The following is a 23,672-nucleotide window of genomic DNA, read 5'->3' on the forward strand; positions in this document are numbered from 1 at the left end:
AGCATTTGCAGGATTACTGACATCTTGTCATTGAATGCTCTTTACCTGGTTATGGGATAGATAACTTCAGGCTAGAGTTGCCTTTAATAATTTGTATTTTACATAAGATTTTTAAACCTGATTTATATTCTAGAGAATCTTTTATATTTGATATTTTGTGTTGGAGATACACATTCTTGTTAAAAATGAGGGTATATTAAACTTTTATTCATTTCACATGTAATTTATACTCAAATATAGATCTCTATCTCTCTATCAATCATATATTTGGATTCCTAGATGCCTTAGTATAATATTCCTGTATTGCATTTTTCTGGGTTTTTTGAGGGGGTATAATTTATACACAAGTTAAATTGGGAAGCTGGAAACTTCTTCAGTGTTCATGTAATGTTTAATTTAAATTATTTCCAACCATAGCCCAAGTCTTCTGCTGCAATGGACAATCTGTGTTTCTTGGTATATGTCCCAACATTTTATTTAACAAAATAGAAATAGAAGAACAAATATAAAAGCGCCAAATGTGAAGTAGAGCTCGAAGGCTGTGACAGACATAACAGCAAAGCTACTTCATCTTCACAGCCTTGGTTCAGGGACATTGCAACTCAAAGGTTTTCATTTTGAAAATTTCATCCCATAATTTAAAGAAAAACTGAATAAAATGTAAAACGGAGATGTGTCCAGTTCAATCTTCATTCCCATAAATCTGTTGGTATGTAAGGACATCAGCTATAAATAATTCAATATTGATTTGATTCTGATTATTTCAGTAGAACTGCCTCTTGAGCCTTTCCTACCAACTTCCTCATGTAGTGAGATAGGAATATTAGCTCAGTTTGAAAGAATAATTATTAATGATTATATATGTATAACTTAATTGCATTGATGTTGAGCTGTCAAGATTTTCAAAAGTTATATTTGCAAATGAAGTGAACTCTGCCAAAAGCTAACACTTGGAGGAGGAGATACAGATGTAAAAAGCTAACACTGATGTTCACTTGGAGGAGGAGGAGATACAGATGTAAAAGCTAACACTGATGTTCACTTGGAGGAGGAGATACAGATGTAAAAAGCTAACACTGATGTTCACCTGGAGGAGGAGATACAGATGTAAAGAGCTAACACTGATGTTCACTTGGAGGAGATACAGATGTAAAAAGCTAACACTGATGTTCACTTGGAGGAGGAGGAGATACAGATGTAAAAAGCTAACACTGATGTTCACTTGGAGGAGGAGGAGATACAGATGTAAAAAGCTAACACTGATGTTCACTTGGAGGAGGAGGAGATACAGATGTAAAAAGCTAACACTGATGTTCACTTGGAGGAGGAGGAGATACAGATGTAAAAAGCTAACACTGATGTTCACTTGGAGGAGGAGATACAGATGTAAAAAGCTAACACTGATGTTCACTTGGAGGAGGAGGAGATACAGAAGTGAGGAAAAGGATGAATACTTGAGTAGTGAGAACAACTTGACCATGGTATACAATTGTTTTTTCTTTTCTTTTCTTTCCCTTTTTTTGTATTTTCTGCCTCAAAAGCTCAGTTAAAAGGAACAGACCTAGGTCTGTTAGATGAAGTAGGATTAATAAGTACATTTTTATTGGCTCCTGTAAATATGTTGTAATTGTTGCTTTTCAGGGGTTTGGTTAAAATAAAGTGATTCACATTTGTTCTTGAATGTGTCATGAAGGGATAAGAAATCACCTGACTCAATGCATTGACACAGTTGAGATTATGAACACTGGTGACTCAGACTATAGGGGTGCATGCAGTTTTTCACCATGCCTACCAAAGCACAGCCCAGCTAAGTACTAATGTAGCTTATTAACTATGTTCCATCTCTAGGGACCGTCTGTTACCTAAGTAGAAGCAAAGGAAACTCTGTGATATGTTCAACTGATACTGAACAAACAACCTACAGAGACAAGCATTTGAGGACTGAGTACATGGTTCTACTAGATGAATCTTGAAAGTTAACTGTGCCCTAGATTAAAAAATGTAGCTTATTTCCAAAGTCTTTACATAGATTACTTACAAAAGAAAAGATAACTGCTGATGGTTTACTATAGACCACAATCTCAGAGATGTAAGAGTGAGGAAAAGGTGGCAGGTAGACAAAGAATAAATCCAAAATAGGGCATTGTGAAACTGCAACAGTACAAGCAGATTTATCTGCTACACTGAATGGCTCCAGCCAGGTGTCGTGCAACCCTGCAGAGGTGTGGGGGATGTTTCATATTTGCCTTGTTTTTCATTTTATTGGTCCTTCTAAAGGGGTTATATCCAGGGCTTGTGTTATCTGGACTATGTGGATAGTCTCCATGAAAGCTATGATTTCTTTTTGCATATTGTTGTTGTTGTAGTTGTTGTTGTTGTTGTTGGTGGTGGTGTGTGTGTGTGTGTGTGTGTGTGTGTGTGTGTGTGTGTGTTCCCATAAAAGAGTATGTATGGAATGCATGTGTTTGTAGAATGATGAATTCTAGGATATGATTGAATATGATTCTCAATACAGGCTCTACACTGTGGTTATGTGAACACAAAAGTTGTGGACAGGGTAAACATTATAAAAGAGACTGTTACAGAGTCTAAAAGGGAAACCCAAGCCACTTCAACTCTGAGGATCCTTTATATGTCTCAATGAGACATAGAGAGATGTAGGTACTCATTACAATGTGATTAAACTGAAGAATAGAGTTAGAAAATGGCTATAATATTGAGTTTCAAAAAATGACATGTAGCAGGAATTTGAGAAAAGGAAGTCAGCAGATAATTCCAGCCAGCAGCACAGTATTCCTGATGGTCCAAGATGTTAGTGGTTATCGGTGTATAGACACCTTCCCACCAAGTCTATTTATTACTTATTTCTAGAGGTCAGCTCCTTAACTAGGGAGCTATTGTTATTCATTTCATCTGTAGAAAATTTTCTATTTTGAACAGTTTTAAAAGCTGAATGAATTTCTTAGGTGCCATCAATGAAGTTGAAAAAAGGCTAGAGTATGACCACCACACGAAAGTGTCATGGTACAGAAAAACAGATAATAACTAGTGTAGACTGCCTAACACACAGAAGTGCCATGGTAGGAAAAGATGAACAATAACCAGCGTAGCCTGCCTAAATCACTACAATCTGCTCATATGACCAACCGCTCCAGTTTCATCTACCTACAATCAAACCCCACACTCAAGAAGTAGAAAATTCCATCGTGTTGCCATACTTCCAAGGACCTTCTTTTTCATGGCCTTTTCAGCATCAGGCTTTTAAATCATTCAATATGTCGTTGTCTAAAGGTCACAAAATTGGCTTCAGCTACTTCTTTTTGCATGTCAAGCGTAAGTAGCAACACCTTTCTCTGACAAGGGATGGCAATAACTTCCATTTCTGTTCTCTCTTCAGCTTGAGACCAGAAGCCAAAGTAGAACTGAGTGTACTTTTATGCTGTACATTGAGTGTATCCAAGCTAAGAAATGTATGATAGGGCTGGAGAGATGGCTCAGAGTAGCTTCCAGAGTAGCCAAATTCAATTCCCAGCATCCAGATGGCAGCTCACAACTGTGTGTAATTCTAGTTCCAGGGGATCTGACACCCTCACACAGACATAAATGCAGGCAAAAACCCTAATGCACATAAAATTAAATAACTTATTTTATCAAGAATGTATGGTTGTTTTCATATTTTCCATTCAATGTATATGAAAGTAAAAGTTTATATTACAAAAGATTTTAAAATCCATCAAAATAATGAGAAATTAGGGTATTTAAGGTGATATTTTTATGTCATATTTCTTTTGTAACATATATTACACATATAAAATTATTCCTATCAATAATGGCTAAATCAAAACTGACTTTGAAATTCATTCTATTCATGTACATGATCAACACAGCAAACACTGATACAGGTGTAGTTATATGCCAAGGATCAAGTCAGACAGAGATGAAAATGAGTATATCACACTGCACAGTGAGGCTATTCAGGGAGCACGGGTGATGCTTGGGAATGTCATCACCAGGGAAGCCTACAGTGGAAGTGTGAGTCTGGAATGGAGAAGGAAGGTTTGATTTACCATTGGAGGGCTGGACTAACTGAATGATGAATTTTAATAGAAAAGGCTCAAAATGAAAAAAACGCATATTTCCTTAGAATAACAGCATAGATCAGAGTCCAAATGAAATTTATGGTGTGACCTGTATGCTTTATTTGAGAACAACTAAGATTAAGTTTTTACATTAGTTGACAATAATCAGTTTTAGTAAAAAAAACAAATGAACAAACAAAAACCACAGCACAAAAAGTTTCCAAGAAACTCCTTTCTTTTTTCTTTATAGTCCAGGCTAGTCTTGAACTTATGGAAATCCTCTAGTTTCAGCCTCATGAATGCTTGCTGGGGGATACTTGCCAAACCACTATGTCCAGATCATACCAAACCAAACAAAGAAGAAAAACAAATAGACAAGCAAAAGCAGCTAACAAAACTACCTCAGTGTCTTCAAATTTGGAGTTCTAAAACCTATCTTCTCTGTCCTAGTTGCAAAAGTGGGGCTGGTCTAGTTCATGAGAAGTTGAGTGAGTTAGATCCATGTGGAAGCCAGTCATTTCTTAAACCTCAACATTTGTATGACAGAAGGTTTCTTTCTGGGTCAAACTCTTCCCTGTTCTTATTGAGGAAATGGAGCAGCCACCTGGTCTGTGGAGTTGTGTGGGAGTATTTATGGTGCATGTGTGTGTGTGTGTGTGTGTGTGTGTGTGTGTGTGTGTGTGTGTGTGTATAATGCTAACGACTACTGACAGTGGAAGTTTATGTTCCTTTGACTTCCAAATCCATTTGAGAATTTCTGTAACTAATGAATTTTCTCCACATGTACACATGGGCAAGCTTTGCATAATCTTTCAGAGGATTTTAAGACCTATTGAAATCCATCTACGGACTTTTATTTTATTTTATAAAATATTTTTTATTTTATAAAAATAGGACATTCACTATGATCTCATAAAAGAAAGCTTATATGATTTCATACAAGGAAAAAGTATAGTAGAACTATAAAGGATAAAGTTTTAAATAAGTATATGTGTCTAAGGCATATAGATAAAAGCATGGAAAATGGAGTCACTTATAGAAAAATTCATACAGAGGGAGAGAATGGATCTATTCAGTGTTTTGATTTAATTTAAAATAGACTCAATTTAAAAGAAATATTATGGAAAGAACAGGTCAACTTTAGATGATGTCTACAAAATGAACAAGATTGACTTGAAAAATTTTAGTCTGTAACACAAAAATAAGGAACAAGGATTTTACTCAAGTAGGAGGGAGGGATGACAGATATTATGAAGGCTTGATGATGATAATGGTTACAGATACTTATTATCATTTTAAAAATGGAGTAATCTATATAAGTATGTCTGAAAAGAAGAGTAGGACAGTTGACTGTTATCTTCCCAGAGCCTAATAATTAACTTTACTGGTAAGATAAGTAAGGCTGACTCCAACAGTTATAGATCCTGTTTGATATGCCCCAAGAATCATTCATTATAGACAATCCTGTGAGATACAGTGATCATGAAGAGTAAACACAAACCAGGGCAGAGTGACTGGAAAGTGAAGGAGTTGATTTAGAAATCTCTTTGGTGTGCCAGTAAATTTGGCTAGGTATACTTGTTTGTGTCAAATTAAGATAAGTATGGGGATAGCTTTCTTGGTCCCGAGAAACCTCAATGGAAAAAGTAAAGCACCAAGTTATATTGGTGATGGGCTACTTAGGGACTACTACCTGGAGATGATTTATAGGCAATACCAGGCTTGGTTGGGTTCAATATTAGCATGTGATCGGTTTGGAAGAGAAGCATAGCTCTGTGTGCTTGGCATCTCTGGAATATAATGTCTACATTAAACAAAGGTTCGTGTACAATAATAGGTTCAGGGTTAACTTGATAGGTACTTAGTTTGTAATGTATTCCCCTCAGTATGGGTGATTCCAGGGTCTGCATATCTGAGGGAGATGTTTTACTTTAATATTGGGTAGTTATTTGAGGCATAGTTTTATTAAACAAAAGGACATTGAGAAAACGGTCTGCAGGGAGTACATTATGGAGCAGTGGTGGGATAATATTGGTAGTATAAACCTGAGGGTAAATCTGTTACCTACAATTATTTTCCTTATGAAATTGACAGAATAAACACATGTGATTTAGTCTGATAGAAACTAAAGATCTTAGTTGTATTTCAAAAATGCTTAAATACTAGAGTTTGGTGTTTAAAGCAACATGTCCTGATAGTTTTCAAACAAGAGGAGATAGATTATGAATGTTTATCTTCAGTGCCAACTGTCCAAGCCCTAACTAGAAACATCTGCCAAGTGATTTGCATCCTAGCTTTTAATACCATTTCTAATGTTTCAGTTTCTTCCAAACACAGTATGAGAGTTGTGCTGACTGTCAATAAGAGAACTCCCGATGTGAGACCAACTTCAGCAGACTTCTTAAAACAGCTATTTGGCACACCAAATATTATGGTTGGTGAGTTAGGAATAGTAGATTTCCCTCCAAACATTCTAAAATATCCTCATACGTTTTATGGCTGTGATAGTTAAGTTTATCAAGTTGGCCTTGAGAATATTTAAGTCTAACAACCAAGTTATTACAGCTTACAAAACTTTGTAAATGGAAGTATTTATTCTATTTAATTCCAACCGTATCTGTCAATTAAAATAAAAATCAACTGACAATGCTTTGAAAAAACAGTTTGATAATAATTTTTATTTTTGAAATAATATTTAAAATGTAATGTTAATCTTTAAGTGAGCTTAGAACATGCAATTACTTAGTTGATTAGGCTATCTAAACTTTTTGCTCTTAAAAAAATAATTCATTTATTTACAATCCAAATGCTGCCCTCTCCTGTGGGGTGGTGGGCTGTGAAAGGTACCCTGAGTCCTGGTTGAGATAGGTTGAATCCCCAGAGACCCTAAAAAGGACAGCATGTGCATTCTCAGTCTCCTAGGAGATCAAGGCCTCATGTAGCTGCAGCCCCCTATAAACCCCTGTAGACAGGTTTGAGACAGACCAATCACAGAGAGCAGTGCCCCAAGCCCCTCCTCCACAGGTGAGGATGTGAACACAGTTCACATAGACTCAAGACAGATTAGTCATAGAAACAGGACCACATGCCAAATATGAAGATAAGGTCTTCCAAAGCTAAGGCCAAACCAATAGGGAGTACCTGTTGTCAGACACTGACCCATTCAAAACCTGTATTTAAGAACTGTGTCCAGGATTAAAAGTGTGCAGGACTGATTCCATCATCTGAGAGCTTCTGTCATAAGAGCTGTAATACCACTGCCCGGGAAAGAGATCTGCTCGCCTGAAATCACTGCCAGAAGCTCTCCTGCATGCCTCTCCAGCTAGTCAGTCTCCTGCTGGCTCAGCCCAGCAGAGCAACCGAAGTGGCAGTGGCAGAAGTAGCCAGAAGCTGGAAAGAGCCCAGAAAATGTGGTACATCTACACAATGGGATACTATTCCGCTATCAAAAACAATGACTTTATGAAATTTATAGGCAAATGGATGGAACTGGAAAATATCATCCTGAGTGAGGTAACCCAATCACAGAAAAACACACATGGTATGCACTCATTGATAAGTGGCTATTAGCCCAAATGCTCGAATTATCCTAGATGCACAGAACAAATGAAACTCAAGAAGGATGACCAAAATGTGAATGCTTCACTCCTTCTTTAAAAGGGGAACAAGAATACCCTTGAGAGGGAATAGGGAGGTAAAGTTTAGAACAGAGGCTGAGGGAACACCCATTCAGAGCCTGCTCCACATGTGGCCCATACATATACAGCCACCAAACTAGATAAGATGGATGAAGCAAAGAAGTGCAGGCTGACAGAAACTGGATGTAGATCATTCCTGAGAGACACAGCCAGAATACAGCAAATACAGAGGCGAATGCCAGCAGCAAACCACTGAACTGAGAATAGGACCCCTGTTGAAGGAATCAGAGAAAGGACTGGAAGAGCTTGAAGGGGCTTGAGACCCCATATAAACAACAATGCCAACCAACCAGAGTTTCCAGGACTAAGCCACTACCCAAAGACTATACATGGACTGACCCTGGATTCTGACCTCATAGGTAGCAATGAATATTCTAGTAAGATCACCAGTGGAAGGGGAAGCCATGGGTCCTGCTAAGACTGAACCCCCAGTGAACTAGATTGTTGGAGGGAGGGCGGTAATGGGGGGAGGGTGGAGAGGGGAACACCCATATAGAAAGGGAAGGGGAGGGATTAGGAGGATGTTGGCCCGGAAACCAGGAAAGGGAATAGCAACTGAAATGTAAATAAGAGCTCTTTGTTCTCTTCTCTTCCCTGCTCTTCCTCTCTTCCCTGTCCTTTCTCTCTACCCTATCCCTTCTCTCCACAGTCCTCATGGCTGGCCTTTCCTCTCCTCTCCTCTTCTTCTCTCATTAAACCTCTCCACATGGAAAAAAAAAGAAATGTAAATAAGAAATACACAATTTAATAAAGATGGAGAAAAAAGAAAGGAGCAGAACCACCAGCAGAGGTGGTGGAAGCATTCCCCACTCCCTGCCTGAGTTCTCTCCCCTTCACTGGAACCCACGCACACAGCTGGGCCACAGATCTCCATGGAGAGCCTGAGGCACAGATCTCCACACCCTCTGAGATTCCCCTCACAGCATTCCTCTCCCATCCCCCCCATTCCCTTCATCTCTAAGAAGGTGCCCCCAACCCCCACTCCCACTGCTCTGCCCTGAATCACCCTACCTCGGTACATCAAGTCTGCAGGATTAAGTGCATCCTGTCCCACTGAGGCCAGACAAGGCAGTCCTCTATTACATATGTGTTGGGGGTTGGGGCTCAGACCAGCCCGTGTATGCTCTTTGGTTGGTGGTTTAGTCCTTGGGAGTTCCAAGGGGACCAGGTTAGTTGACACTGTTGGTCTTCCTATGAGGTTGCCATCTCCTTCAACTCCTTTAGTCCTAACTCCTCCAAAAAAGTCTGTGACCTCAGTCCAATGGTTGGCTGTAAGTATCTGTACCTATGTCCGTCAGCTACTGGTAGAGCCTCCCAGAGGGCAGCCATGCTAGCTAGGCTCTGGTCTGCAAGCACAGCAAAGTATCACTAATTACATTTTTTCTTAAGTAGAAGATTGTGCGAAAATCTCTGAACTACTCCTATACAGCCAATCGATGTAACACTCATGCATTGTTCACTTTGGACCTAAACACTCCTCAAACATAAAAAGTGAAATACACGTAACACATGTGACTTTTTTTGGTGGTGGTGGTGGGGGCTTTGATTTAGTGAAATGCAGAATTAAGACAAACTCACATAAAATACAGAAACAGTACAAAGTAAAACATGTTTCTTCCTAGTAAACTCAGGATCCATGTGCCCCACTGTATACAACAATGTCAGCTCTTCAGTTTAGCTCCTGTCCAGCGATTGCTCCCATTGAACCTTAAATATATTGCTTTGGCACAGGCACATGTAAGATGTAGAAACCATCAAAATCTATTAATAGGAGGTGTTGCAGGCTGGTCTGAGACAGGCTGAGGTAAAGTGGCGACTCTAGCCTCGGGCAAACGTGTTGCTGTTTTTCAATTCTTCAATATTTAAAGTGAAGGCTTTTAAACCCTCCTGCAGTTAAGCATCTACATAGCTTATTGCATATATTAATGATATCTGTTATGAATGACCCTCTGTGTAAAGAACATCTTTCTTTATATAACTGTGGTAGGGTGGCAAGGATAAAGATAACTCAATAAGATTAAAGCAAAGAATTGAAAATTCATGATGTTAGTTAATTCTCTACATTTATCTGAAACTTTTCTGTCAGCTTTGCCCTGGGTGAATTTGCAAATGGTTTCTGCCACTGGGTCTAAGGAACTATTTGTAGAACTAAATGTGCTCTATCTGTTCCTTGGGATCACCCAGACAATCTTGTGGACACCTCATTTCTAGCCACACTTGTGCTTGCCAGTGAGTGAGATAGAAATTTCTAGTCAGATGAGTTGATTGCACATCTCTGCAGAATCAATGTTAGATTAGGGTGGTCTAAGCAGTGAGGTAGTGGCAGTTCATTGGAAACAGAGCAGAGTGCAGTTATAAAAGCCTCGGAGCTAGTGATATATCCAGTATAAGAACCAGAGCTGTTCTGCTTCAAAAGGGACCATGAAACCATGGTGCGTAATACCTCAAGAACCTTTTCAAATTTACAGGGTATTGCCATGCTATTTGGTGCTGGTTTGATGTATATCTCTCTTCTCTGTACATGACATTTATTTCTTATATCCATATATCTCCCATACTCATCTTTTTCTTCACCGATAGATGAGAAACAAAGAGTAGAGAAAAAACAAAGAGTAGAGAAAAAACAAAGAGACAAGTATTTGAAAGTTGAAGGAAAAAAAACTGAAAGCAAAAAAATAAATGTAATTTTCTTTTTCTCCACTGTGATGTATTTTGGTGCTGCAGAAATACTGTTTTACTTCTGACTATGGCACTTTGCCTTGTTAATACAAAGTAGCACCCCTCTGAGAACATAGTACCCAACTCAGAATCCCATTTATCTTGAAACAGGGACCCTTCTTAGAGACCAAGGAAATAGATGGTATTCTAGATTTTTCATAGAAAAAGGCATCCTTTGTAGACTCTAAAAGATCCTGTGGATGAGAGAGAGAGAGAGAGAGAGAGAGCACATGAGAGAGAGACTGTGTTGGCAGGAAAGCAGCCATTTCACAATTTATGTGAGCGGTGAAGTAGATTTTGCTGTAAGAATGGGCACATTAGTGCTGTGAGTCAAATGTTTACTTAAAAAGTGAATACCTTAAGATATTTGTATTCACCCAGATGTATGTTTTTCTTTTTCTTTTTTTCTTTTTTTTTTTTTTTATTAACTTGAGTATTTCTTATATACATTTCGAGTGTTATTCCCTTTCTCAGTTTCCGGGGAATACATCCCCCTCCCCCCTCCCCTTCCTTATGGGTGTTCCCCTCCCCACCCTCCCCCCATTGCCGCCCTCCCCCCAACAGTCTAGTTCACTGGGGGTTCAGTCTTAGCAGGACCCATGGCTTCCCCTTCCACTGGTGCTCTTACTAGGATATTCATTGCTACCTATGAGGTCAGAGTCCAAGGTCAGTCCATGTATAGTCTTTAGGTAGTGGCTCAGTACCTGGAAGCTCTGGTTGCTTGGTATTGTTGTACATATGGGGTCTCGAGCCCCTTCAAGCTCTTCCAGTTCTTTCTCTGATTCCTTCAACGGGGGTCCTATTCTCAGTTCAGTGGTTTGCTGCTGGCATTCGCCTCTGTATTTGCTGTATTCTGGCTGTGTCTCTCAGGAGCGATCTACATCCAGCAACTGTCGGCCTGCACTTCTTTGCTTCATCCATCTTGTCTAATTGGGTGGCTGTATATGTATGGGCCACATGTGGGGCAGGCTCTGAAGGTGTTCCTTCAGTCTCTGTTTTAATCTTTGCCTCTCTATTCCCTGCCAAGGGTATTCTTGTTCCCCTTTTAAAGAAGGAGTGAAGCATTCACATTTTGATCATCTGTCTTGAGTTTCATTTGTTCTAGGCATCTAGGATAATTCAAGCATTTGGGCTAATAGCCACTTATCAATGAGTGCATACCATGTGTGTTTTTCTGTGATTGGGTTACCTCACTCAGGATGATATTTTCCAGTTCCAAACATTTGCCTACGAATTTCATAAAGTCATTGTTTTTGATAGCTGAGTAATATTCCATTGTGTAGATGTACCACATTTTCTGTATCCATTCCTCTGTTGAAGGGCATCTGGGTTCTTTCCAGCTTCTGGCTATTATAAATAAGGCTGCGATGAACATAGTGGAGCACGTGTCTTTTTTATATGTTGGGGCATCTTTTGGGTATATGCCCAAGAGAGGTATAGCTGGATCCTCAGGCAGTTCAATGTCCAATTTTCTAAGGAACCTCCAGACTGATTTCCAGAATGGTTGTACCAGTCTGCAATCCCACCAACAATGGAGGAGTGTTCCTCTTTCTCCACATCCTCGCCAGCATCTGCTGTCACCTGAGTTTTTGACCTTAGCCATTCTCACTGGTGTGAGATGAAATCTCAGGGTTGTTTTGATTTGCATTTCCCTTATTACTAAAGATGTTGAACATTTCTTCAGGTGTTTCTCAGCCATTCGGCATTCCTCAGCTGTGAATTCTTTGTTTAGCTCTGAACCCCATTTTTTAGTAGGGTTATTTGTCTCCCTGCGGTCTAACTTCTTGAGTGCTTTGTATATTTTGGATATAAGGCCTCTATCTGTTGTAGGATTGGTGAAGATCTTTTCCCAATCTGTTGGTTGCCGTTTTGTCCTAACCACAGTGTCCTTTGCCTTACAGAAGCTTTGCAGTTTTATGAGATCCCATTTGTCGATTCTTGATCTTAGAACATAAGCCATTGGTGTTTTGTTCAGGAAATTTTTTCCAGTGCCCATGTATTCCAGATGCTTCCCTCGTTTTTCTTCTATTAGTTGGAGTGTATCTGGTTTGATGTGGAGGTCCTTGATCCACTTGGACTTAAGCTTTGTACAGGGTGATAAGCATGGATCGATCTGCATTCTACTACATGTTGACCTCCAGTTGAACCAGGACCATTTCCTGAAAATGCTATCTTTTTCCCATTGGATGGTTTTGGCTCCTTTGTCAAAAATCAAGTGACCATAGGTGTGTGGGTTCATTTCTGGGTCTTCAATTCTATTCCATTGGTCTATCTGTCTGTCTCTGTACCAATACCATGCAGTTTTTATCACTATTGCTCTGTAATACTGTTTGAGTTCAGGGATAGTGATTCCCCCTGAAGTCCTTTTATTGTTGAGGATAGTTTTAGCTATCCTGGGTTTTTTGTTATTCCAGATGAATTTGCAAATTGTTCTGTCTAACTCTTTGAAGAATTGGATTGGTATTTTGATGGGGATTGCATTGATTCTGTAGATCGCTTTTGGTAAAATGGCCATTTTTACTAGATTAATCCTGCCAATCCATGAGCATGGGAGATCTTTCCATCTTCTGAGGTCGTTTTCAATTTCTTTCTTCAGTGTCTTGAAGTTCTTATTGTACAAATCTTTTACTTGCTTGGTTAAAGTCACACCGAGGTACTTTATATTATTTGGGTCTATTATGAAGGGTGTCCTTTCCCTAATTTCTTTCTCGGCTTGTTTCTCTTTTGTATAGAGGAAGGCAACTGATTTATTTGAGTTAATTTTCTACCCAGCCACTTTGCTGAAGTTGTTTATCAGCTGTAGTAGTTCTCTGGTGGAACTTTTGGGATCACTTAAATATACTATCATATCATCTGCAAATAGTGATATTTTGACTTCTTCTTTTCAGATCTGTATCCCCTTGACCTCCTTTTGTTGTCTGATTGCTCTGACTAGAACTTCAAGAACTATATTGAATAAGTAGGGAGAGAGTGTGTAGGCTTGTATAGTCCCTGATTTTAGTGGGATTGCTTCAAGTTTCTCTCCATTGAGTTTAATGTTAGCAACTGGTTTGCTGTATATGGCTTTTACTATGTTTAGGTATGGGCCTTGAATTCCTATTCTTTCCAGGACTTTTATCATGAAGGGGTGTTGAATTTTGTCAAATGCTTTCTCAGCATCTAATGAAATGATCATGTGGTTTTGTTCTTTCAGTTTGTTTATATAATGGATCACGTTGATGGTTTTCCGTATATTAAACCATCCCTGCATGCTTGGGATGAAGTCTACTTGATCATGGTGGATGATTGTTTTGATGTGTTCTTGGATTTGGTTTGCCAGAATTTTATTGAGTATTTTTGCGTCGATATTCATAAGGGAAATTGGTCTGAAGTTCTCTTTCTTTGTTGGGTCTTTGTGTGGTTTAGGTATAAGAGTAATTATGGCTTCAGAGAAGGAATTCCGTAGTGCTCCATCTGTTTCAATTTTGTGGAATAGTTTGGATAATATTGGTATGAGGTCTTCTATGAAGGTCTGATAGAATTCTGCACTAAACCCGTCTGGACCTGGGCTCTTTTTGTTTGGAAGACCTTTAATGACTGCTTCTATTTCCTTAGGAGTTGTGGGGTTGTTTAACTGGTTTATCTGTTCCTGATTTAACTTCAGTACCTGGTATCTGTCTAGGAAATTGTCCATTTCCTGAAGATTTTCAAGTTTTGTTGCATATAGGCTTTTATAGTAAGATCTGATGATTTTTTGAATTTCCTCTGAATCTGTAGTTATGTCTCCCTTTTCATTTCTGATTTTGTTAATTTGGACACACTCTCTGTGTCGTCTCCTTAGTCTGGCTAAGGGTTTATCTATCTTGTTGATTTTCTTAAAGAACAAACTTTTGGTTCTGTTGATTCTTTCTATGGTCCTTTTTGTTTCTACTTGTTTGATTTCAGCTCTGAGTTTGATTATTTCCTGCCTTCTACTCCTCCTGGGTGTATTTGCTTCTTTTTGTTCTAGAGCTTTTAGGTGTGCTGTCAAGCTGCTGACATATGCTCTTTCCTGTTTCTTTCTGCAGGCACTCAGCGCTATGAGTTTTCCTCTTAGCACAGCTTTCATTGTGTCCCATAAGTTTGGGTATGTTGTACCTTCATTTTCATTAAATTCTAAAAAGTCTTTAATTTCTTTCTTTATTTCTTCCTTGATCAGGTTATAATTGAGTAGAGCATTGTTCAATTTCCACATATATGTGGGCATTCTTCCCTTATTGTTATTGAAGTCCAGTTTTATGCCATGGTGGTCTGTTAGCACGCATGGGATTATTTCTATCTTTCTGTACCTGTTGAGTCCTGTTTTTTGACCAATTATATGGTCAATTTTGGAGAAAGTACCATGAGGAGCTGAGAAGAAGGTATATCCTTTTGCTTTAGGATAGAATGTTCTATAAATATCTGTTAAGTCCATTTGGCTCATGACTTCTCTTAGTCTGTCTATGTCTCTGTTTAATTTCTGTTTCCATGATCTGTCCATTGATGAGAGTGGGGTGTTAAAATCTACTATTATTGTGTGAGGTGCAATGTGTGTTTTGAGCTTTAGTAAGGTTTCTTTTACGTATGTAGGTGCCCTTGTATTTGGGGCATAGATATTTAGGATTGAGAGTTCATCCTGGTGGATTTTTCCTTTGATGAATATGACGTGTCCTTCCTTATCTTTTTTGATGACTTTTAGTTGAAAATTGATTTTATTTGATATTAGAATGTCTACTCCAGCTTGCTTTTTCTGACCATTTGCTTGGAAAGTTGCTTTCCAGCCTTTCACTCTGAGGTAGTGTCTGTCTTTGTCTCTGAGGTGTGTTTCCTGTAGGCAGCAGAATGCAGGGTCCTCATTGCGTATCTAGTTTGTTAATCTATGTATTTTATTGGGGAGTTGAGGCCATTGATGTTGAGAGATATTAAGGAATAGTGATTATTGCTTTCTGTTATATTCATATTTGGATGTGAGGTTATGTTTGTGTGCTTTTCTTCTCTTTGTTTTGTTGCCAAGACTATTAGTTTCTTGCTTCTTCTAGGGTATAGCTTGCCTCCTTATGTTGGGCTTTACCATTTATTATCCTTTGTAGTGCTGGATTTGTAGAAAGATATTGTGTAAATTTGGTTTTGTCATGGAATATCTTGGTTTCTCCATCTATGTTAATTGACAGTTTTTGCAGGATACAATAACCTGGTCTGGCATTTGTGTTCTCTTAGGGTCTGTATGACATCAGTCCAGGATCTTCTGGCCTTCATAGTTTCTGGCGAAAAGTCTGGTGTGATTCTGATAGGTCTGCCTTTATATGTTACTTGACCTTTTTCCCTTACTGCTTTTAATATTCTTTCTTTATTTTGTGCATTTGGTGTTTTGACTATTATATGACGGGAGGTGTTTCTTTACTGGTCCAATCTATTTGGAGTTCTGTAGGCTTCTTGTATGCCTATGGGTATCTCTTTTTTTAGGTTAGGGAAGTTTTCTTCTATGATTTTGTTGAAGATATTTACTGGTCCTTTGATCTGGGAGTCTTCACTCTCTTCCATACCTATTATCCTTAGGTTTGATCTTCTCATTGAGTCCTGGATTTCGTGTATGTTTTGGACCAGTAGCTTTTTCCGCTTTACATTATCTTTGACAGTTGAATCAATGATTTCTATGGAATCTTCTGCTCCTGAGATTCTCTCTTCCATCTCTTGTATTGTTGGTGAAGCTTGTATCTACAGCTCCTTGTCTCTTCTTTTGGTTTTCTATATCCAGGGTTGTTTCCATGTGTTCTTTCTTGATTGCTTCTATTTCCATTTTTAATTCCTTCAACTGTTTGATTGTGTTTTCCTGCAATTCTTTCAGGGATTTCTGCGATTCCTCTCTGTAGGCTTCTTCTTGTTCTCTAAGGGAGTTCTTCACGTCTTTCTTGAAGTTCTCCAGCATCATGATCAAATATGATTTTGAAACTAGGTCTTGCTTTTCTGGTGTGTTTGGATATTCCATGTTTGTTTTGGTGGGAGAATTGGGCTCCGATGATGCCATGTAGTCTTGGTTTGTGTTGCTTGGGTTCCTGCGCTTGCCTCTCGCCATCAGATTATCTCTAGTGTTACTTTGTTCTGCTATTTCTGACAGTGGCTAGACTGTCCTATAAGCCTGTGTGTCAGGAGTGCTGTAGACCTGTTTTCCTGTTTTCTTTCAGCCAGTTATGGGGACAGAGTGTTCTGCTTTTGGGCGTGTAGTTTTTCCTCTCTACAGGTCTTCAGCTGTTCCTGTGGGCCTGTGTCTTGAGTTCACCAGGCAGGTCACTTGCAGCAGAAAAGTTGGTCTTACCTGTGGTCCTGAGGCTCAAGTTTGCTTGTGGGGTATTGCTTATGAGCTCTCCGCAGTGGCAGCAACCAGGAAGATCTGCGCCACCCTTTCCGGGAGCTTCCATGCAGCAGGGTTCCAGATGGCGTTTGGTGTTTTCCTCTGGCGTCTGAGATGTGTGCACAGTGCAGTCTCTTCTGGTTTCCCAGGAGTGTCTGCCTCTCTGAAGGTTTAGCTCTCCCTCCCACGGGATTTGGGTGTAGAGAACTGTTTATCCGGTCTGTTCCTTCAGATTATGGCTGTGTCTCAGGCACAGCTCTCCTCCTGCTCCTGGGCACTCCTCTGCAGGAACCCAGAGTCCGTATACAGTTTCCTCTTGGGCCAGGGATGTGGGCAGGGGTGGGCAGTGTTGGTGGTCTCTTCCGCTCTGCAGCCTCAGGAGTGTCCACCTGATCCGGCGGTGAGGTCTCTCTCCCAGGGGGTCTGGGAGCAGAGAGCTGCTGCGGGCCAGGATCTGCGGGTTTGGGGCTCTTGGTAAAACCATGTTTTGCTTTTTATGTTACAAAAGGAAAGCCATTGGTGTTTTGACAAGAGGATATTTGAAAACTCCTTGGATTGATATACTGGGATTGGATAATGTTTAGTTATCTTTTAACACAGAACTGATATTTCCATTAATGCTGATCTTAATGATTTGACTTTGAAAAGGTTACAGTATGGATGGCTTTTGTTCTAGTTGTAATACCAGAAGAAAACATTTTCTCCCCTGAATAACATTATCACTTACAATTTTAAACATGTTGACCTCTCTCTCTCTCTCTCTCTCTCTCTCCCTCCCTCCCCTCTCCCTTTCCCTCTGTCTTTTCCTCCTCTCTCCCTGCTTCTTCTCTTCTTCCCTCCCAACCTCCCTCCCTTTCTCCACCTCCATTTGCCTGTGAATATCTATTCTAAAAACAGTGATTCCCATTTTCTTATCAAGTCTGATCCCTTTTCTTATTCTGACTTTTTTTGACTTTCAGAATCTGGAAAGGTATGAGGAATGAAGAAAAAAAAAAGCAGGGGAGAAAGGATTTGTAAAGAGGAGGGGGGAAGGACAAAAGGAGAAAAAATAAAGCCTGAGTCAAAGGAAAAGTAGAAGAGTGGACGTAAAATTATCCACTTGTCTCTAACTTCCTTCTCTGTTCTGTACCAGTCTCATTGAAGAGGCAAGAAGGAAAAAATAGACACCTAAAAACAAAATCCAAAGCTCACAGCATGCTGTATAGCTTATCTGTATTAGGAATGACCTGAATTTTGGTTCCTGTATGAATCAGAAAAGCTCTTGTAACCCACAATTCTTTACATAAAATTCCTTGGCAGTTGCCACTGCAAATCTTCTAGTCTTTCTGTCTCTAGCAGAAATAATACTATCAAAGCAAATGCTGTCAATCATAGAACACTGCTACAAGGTTATGCCAGGTCATATTTGGAAAGCCAAGGATCTGTGAGTGAGGTGTTGATGGTGGAGTGGGTGGCAAATGTGAATGGAGAGAGCTGCTGTCACCGGAAGATTAGGACTAAAAGAAGGCATGCATTTGAAGGAGAAAAGACAAAAGTAGAATGAAGATCATAGAATACAAAAATACGGAGAGGTTTTATAGAAAGATTAAAAAATTTAAAGATGTACAACTTAAAAGGTTTACATTTATAGGAATCATAACTGGTCCTTAGAACGTGAGCAAATAGAGCTTTGCCTCTATCTCCTATGTGTGTCTCACACATCCCCCTGTGATCTGCCTCCTATGTGTGTTTCACACCCCCTGCCTTGTGGTCTATCTCCTATGTGTGTCTCCCACATCCCCCTGTGGTCTATCTCCTGTGTGTGATTCCCGCATCTCCCTGTGGTCTATCTCCTGTGTGTGTCTCACACATCTCCCCTGTGGTTTTCCGAGTTCACCCAGTTTTTGGTTTATTAGAACTGTTTTCCATTTTTGCTTTCACTTGAAATATTTTCTTTGTTTATCTCAGTTAACCCACCCACAATATACATCTTTGATAGGAGATAATGAGCTGAGGAGTCCACAGAAGAGAAAGCTAAGAGACCCAGTTTCCCTGGGTTGTTCCTGTTTCAGGTACAGTGCCTTAAATTTCCAGAATACCATCACAGGAGATTGGAAATGTTCTTCAAGCAACTCCTCTTTAAGTTTTCAGTCAACTTTGTCTAACATATTTATAGTGAATTCCCTCAACATATTCTACCTGAGTAAAATTATTGTCATGTTCTGTAAATTTACAAAGTAAAGCTATTAACATTTTTATGTAGTCTTAATATTTCTATTAAGGGGAAGAAAAGATGTATATCATTTCTCCATTTTTACCATGGACCAGCCGTCAGGGTTATTCAATGGCAGCAGAGAATGAGTGTATGTAATTGATACAGTTTGGGACTTCTATTATTAGTGTAGAGTATACCTCAAAAAAGTGTCTTAATGTTTAATAACTTAATGGCAGGGTTGTCAACCAGATCCTCCAAATCTAGGTACCTGTGTTTAAAAAAAAAGATTTGAAAGCATCAAAGATTTGATTTACATAGTTAAGCTTAATCAATCATACTGTGAGACTAAAACAGGTAACTGATAATGAGCAGAAGTCTAAACATACATATATATAATTAATAGTATCATCAACTTCACTCTTATCTATATTTATTTATATATTTATCTATCCATATATCACTTACCTATATTCTAATTTATCTACAACCTTATTGTTAGTCTAATGAATGTAATGAATTATTCATATGATTTTTTCAATTTTTTAAAAATTGAAAGAAGCCATAAAATTAGAAAGTGAAAAACTGATTATATATATATATATATATATATGTGTGTGTGTGTGTGTGTGTGTGTGTGTGTGTGTCTGTGTGTGCGCATATATATGTAATGTATAAGAGGGAAAATTATCAACAAAAGCTATAGGTATCACAGTTAAGGATCCAGAAGTATCTTTTTAAAGCAAAGTGCTCTCTTGAGTTGCCTCACAAACATCATTTGAATAATATCTGATAGAAGAACATCAAGAGTGGATCAGCATGAATGAAATATTTTTAGTCTACTCATTCTGTGATTTCTGAGGACAAGGAAATTGTTTTTCTTGAAGGAAAGAAAGCCTATGTAGAAATGGTGTTCAATGCTTGCAATTCAGGGGGCTGGGGCAGGAAGATCCTGATATTGAGGCGGCCAGCTCAGGATCATGGTTGAACTTTCTCTCAATGAAGGACATACACAAAATGCCTCGGTTACCCCAGAAGTCTCAGATCTTTCACCAAGTCCCCTTCCATGTGCTTCTGTAGCACACATTCTGTGACATTTCCTGCTATCCGGATGGTGAAGAGCTCCTATCTCCCTTTGTGGCCTTTAAAAGCTGCTGTTGTCTGGGCTTTACCTTAGCTCCTCCTTTGCTTCCTCCACTCATTCTCCCTGGGCTGACTCACTCAATGTTGACTACTAAGAGCAATGATTCTCAGATGAATGTTCTTCCGGTTCAATTCTTTCCCTACTGTTCATAAGATATATTAACCTCCTCCACTTGGCTCTCTCATAGCTACACTGATTAATTGTGTCCTAAATAGAGGCCCTAAGCATCTTTGCATCTAGCCTGCTCCTTTCCTGCCCTAGCCATCTTACCTTTTCTTTCTTGTAATTTTTTTTGAATTTATTGAAAAATGTTTTTTTAGCATAATATATCCTGGTTATAGTTTCCTCACCTTCTTCTCCCAGTTTCTTTTTAATTTCCATCCTTTCTGAATACAACCCTTTGTGTCTCTTATTAGAAAAAATACCTTCTATAAATAACAAAACAAAACAAAAACTAATACACTGGGACAGGACAAAACAAACAGCAGGAGAAGAGCCCAAGAGAAGGTACAAGAAACAAAGAAACATTTGTATGCAAAGTGAGAAATCCCATAAAAACACTATACAGGAAAGTATAATGTATATACCATTCTGGTATTGAAGGCTTTGTTTGTGACACAAGATGGACACCTGGGGCTCTGTCTCCCCAACCTTCCATTATGTAGAGATTTTCTTTAGATCATCTTCATATATGTATATAGTTTAGAACACTTTTTTACTGTGTTACATTTCCATATTATACTCCAAATGGCCCTTAATTTTAGATATCTCTCCACATATACCCTACCTTGTCCCTCTCTTCACTCTTCTCCTTACTTGTTCCTCTCATTCCAATGCCTGCCCCATCCATCCATAACTATCTATTCTATCTCCCTTTCCTAACAAGAGTTATCAGTTTCCTCTAGTCCCTTGCTCTAACCTCTGTGGTTCTATGGTTTGTAAATTGGTTATTATTGACTTAACAGCTAATATTTTAAACAAAAATATATATCTGTCTTTCTGGGTCTCGGTTACTTCCATTTTTTCTAGTTATCTATTTACTTATAAATTTCATGATGTTATTTTAACATCTGAGTAATACTCCATTGTACCAATGAAACACATTTTCTTTATTCATTTTTCTTTTGAGGGGCTATTAAGATTGTCACATATGTTCTCTCTCTCTTTCTCTCTCTCTCTCTCTCTCTCTCTCTGCAACACACACACACACACACACACACACACACTACAACAAAATAAATTTTAAAAAGTAAAGCCTTAAAAATTACATATAAAGACATGGTGGCCAAGGAGGTACAATTTTGTAGGAGGTACATTTGGTACAATCATGTGAAATAATGAAAAGGCTTTGAGTGGGATCTAGTAAGCACTCAGTAATTATCTGTGTCTGTAATAATTTCTCAGTTAGTTTTGTATCTTTTCTTTCTATGTGGGACTCCTTCTATACTTTTCATTGAACTCTACATATGAACCTGTCACAGTTATTCTTTATGGTAACTGACCAGCTCTCTTCCATGCTTACTTAAGAACTTTGTGACATCAGGGTTTTACTTTGCTTACCATGACTCTTGTCAGAACATGGTCCACAAGTGAAGCTCTCTGAAAAGTCTGAGAGCATATGAGAAAATTCCAAATAAACAAGACGAGCATCCTGTGACCTCTATTCCTCTAAACATGGGGGAACTGTGCTTTTGTGCCCTCCCTGGGTGTAGTAAACAGGAATGGGCTTACTGCTAATTTCCCATCATCTATGACTTTTCAGATGATATTTTCAAGCATCTGACATATAGTCACATCCTGTTATCTGGTGCTCTGAATAAAGTTGGCTATTGGCTGAGGATTTGGTCTGCCTCATTCTTAGCTCCACTCTCCCAAGGTTCATGGCACGAACTATGGAAATAACAGGCTTTCTATCATCTTTTGCTTGCCTTCTTTGTTTTGTGCATTTGGTGTTTTAACTATTATGTGACGGGAGGAATTTCTCTTCTGGTCCAATCTATTTGGAGTTCTGTAGGCTTCTTGTATGTTTATGTGCATCTCATTATTTAGGTTAGGGAAGTTTTCTTCTATAATTTTGTTGAATATATTTACTGGTCCTTTAAGTTGGGAGTCTTCACTTTCTTCTATACCTACTATCCTTAGGTTTGATCTTCTCACTGTGTCCTGGATTTCCTGTATGTTTTGGGCTAGGAGCATTTTGTCTTTTACATTATCTTTGACAGTTGTGTCAATGTTTTCTATGGTATCTTCTGTCCCTGAGATTCTCTCTTCTATCTCTTGTATTCTGTTGGTGGTACTTGTTTGATGGTTCCTTGTCTCTTCCTTTGGTTTTCTATATCCAGGGTTGTCTCCTTTTGTGCTTTCATTATTGTTTCTATTTCCATTTTCAATTCCTTCACATGTTTGTTTGTGTTTTCCTGTAGTTCTTTCAGTGATTTTTGTGTTTCCTCTCTAAGGGCTTCTACTCATTTACTTGTGTTTTCCTACATTTCTTTAAGGGAGTTCTTTATGTCTTTCTTAAAGTCCTCCATTGTTATCAAAAATGTGATTTTAAATCTAAATCTTGCTTTTCTGTTGTGTTTGGATGTCCAATATTTTCTTTGGTGGGAGAACTGGACTCTGATGATGCCACGTAGTCTTGGTTTGTGTTGCTTAGGTTCCTACGCTTGCCTCTAGCCATTGGGTTGTCTCTGGTGTTTGCTTGTCTTGCTGTTTCTGAGAGTGACGTGACCCTGCTGTAGGCCTCTGTGTCAGCACTCCTGTAGAACTGTTTTCCTGGTTTCTTTCAGCCTTTTCTGAGAACGGGTGCTCTGATTTCAGGTGTGTTGGTGCTCCTGGAGACTGTCTTTCAGCTCAAGGCGTGGGCAGGAATCAAAGGGTCCTGCCCCTGATTGTTCCGAGGTCCTTGCACCCAGGGGGCAGAGTTGGCACTAGGCGATTTCCTCTTGGTTCTGGAATGTGGGAAGAGGGTAGTCCCCTCTGACTACTCAGGAGTGTCCACACTTCTGAGGGTCCAGCTCTCTCCCCTATGGGATTTGTATGTAGTGAGCTGCTTGGCAGGTTCATTTCAGTCCTGGGTGCAGACCAGAACCACGGGTTCCAGTGGCTGTCTATTCCTATGTTGCCTGTCTTTTAATAAGTGCTCAATATATACTTGCTATTGGGAATTTATAGTATTTGCCATCATCATAGGTAACTTAATTTCCACATTGAAAGCCTTTGCTTTTTCTTGAGGAAGATCACATTTAAAGGATGAAATGACTCTATTTACATGTTCGGTCATGACCTGGCATTTAAAGGAATTATTTGTATTTAATCGGGTGTGAGGTTGGACAGAGAAGATGTGCAGCTCCTTGGGATTCTCTTCTATAAACAACAGCAACCAAAATCAGATCGTTATAAATAGCTTTCTTAGAGTAATGAAGTCAGCCTGAAGGAACTGCTATGTGATTAGTATTCCCAAGTGTTTCCAGTCTTGTGCAGGTTTTAATAGAGA

Source organism: Rattus norvegicus, chromosome 2, assembly GCF_036323735.1.
Source record: "Rattus norvegicus strain BN/NHsdMcwi chromosome 2, GRCr8, whole genome shotgun sequence".
Taxonomy (NCBI): domain Eukaryota; kingdom Metazoa; phylum Chordata; class Mammalia; order Rodentia; family Muridae; genus Rattus; species Rattus norvegicus.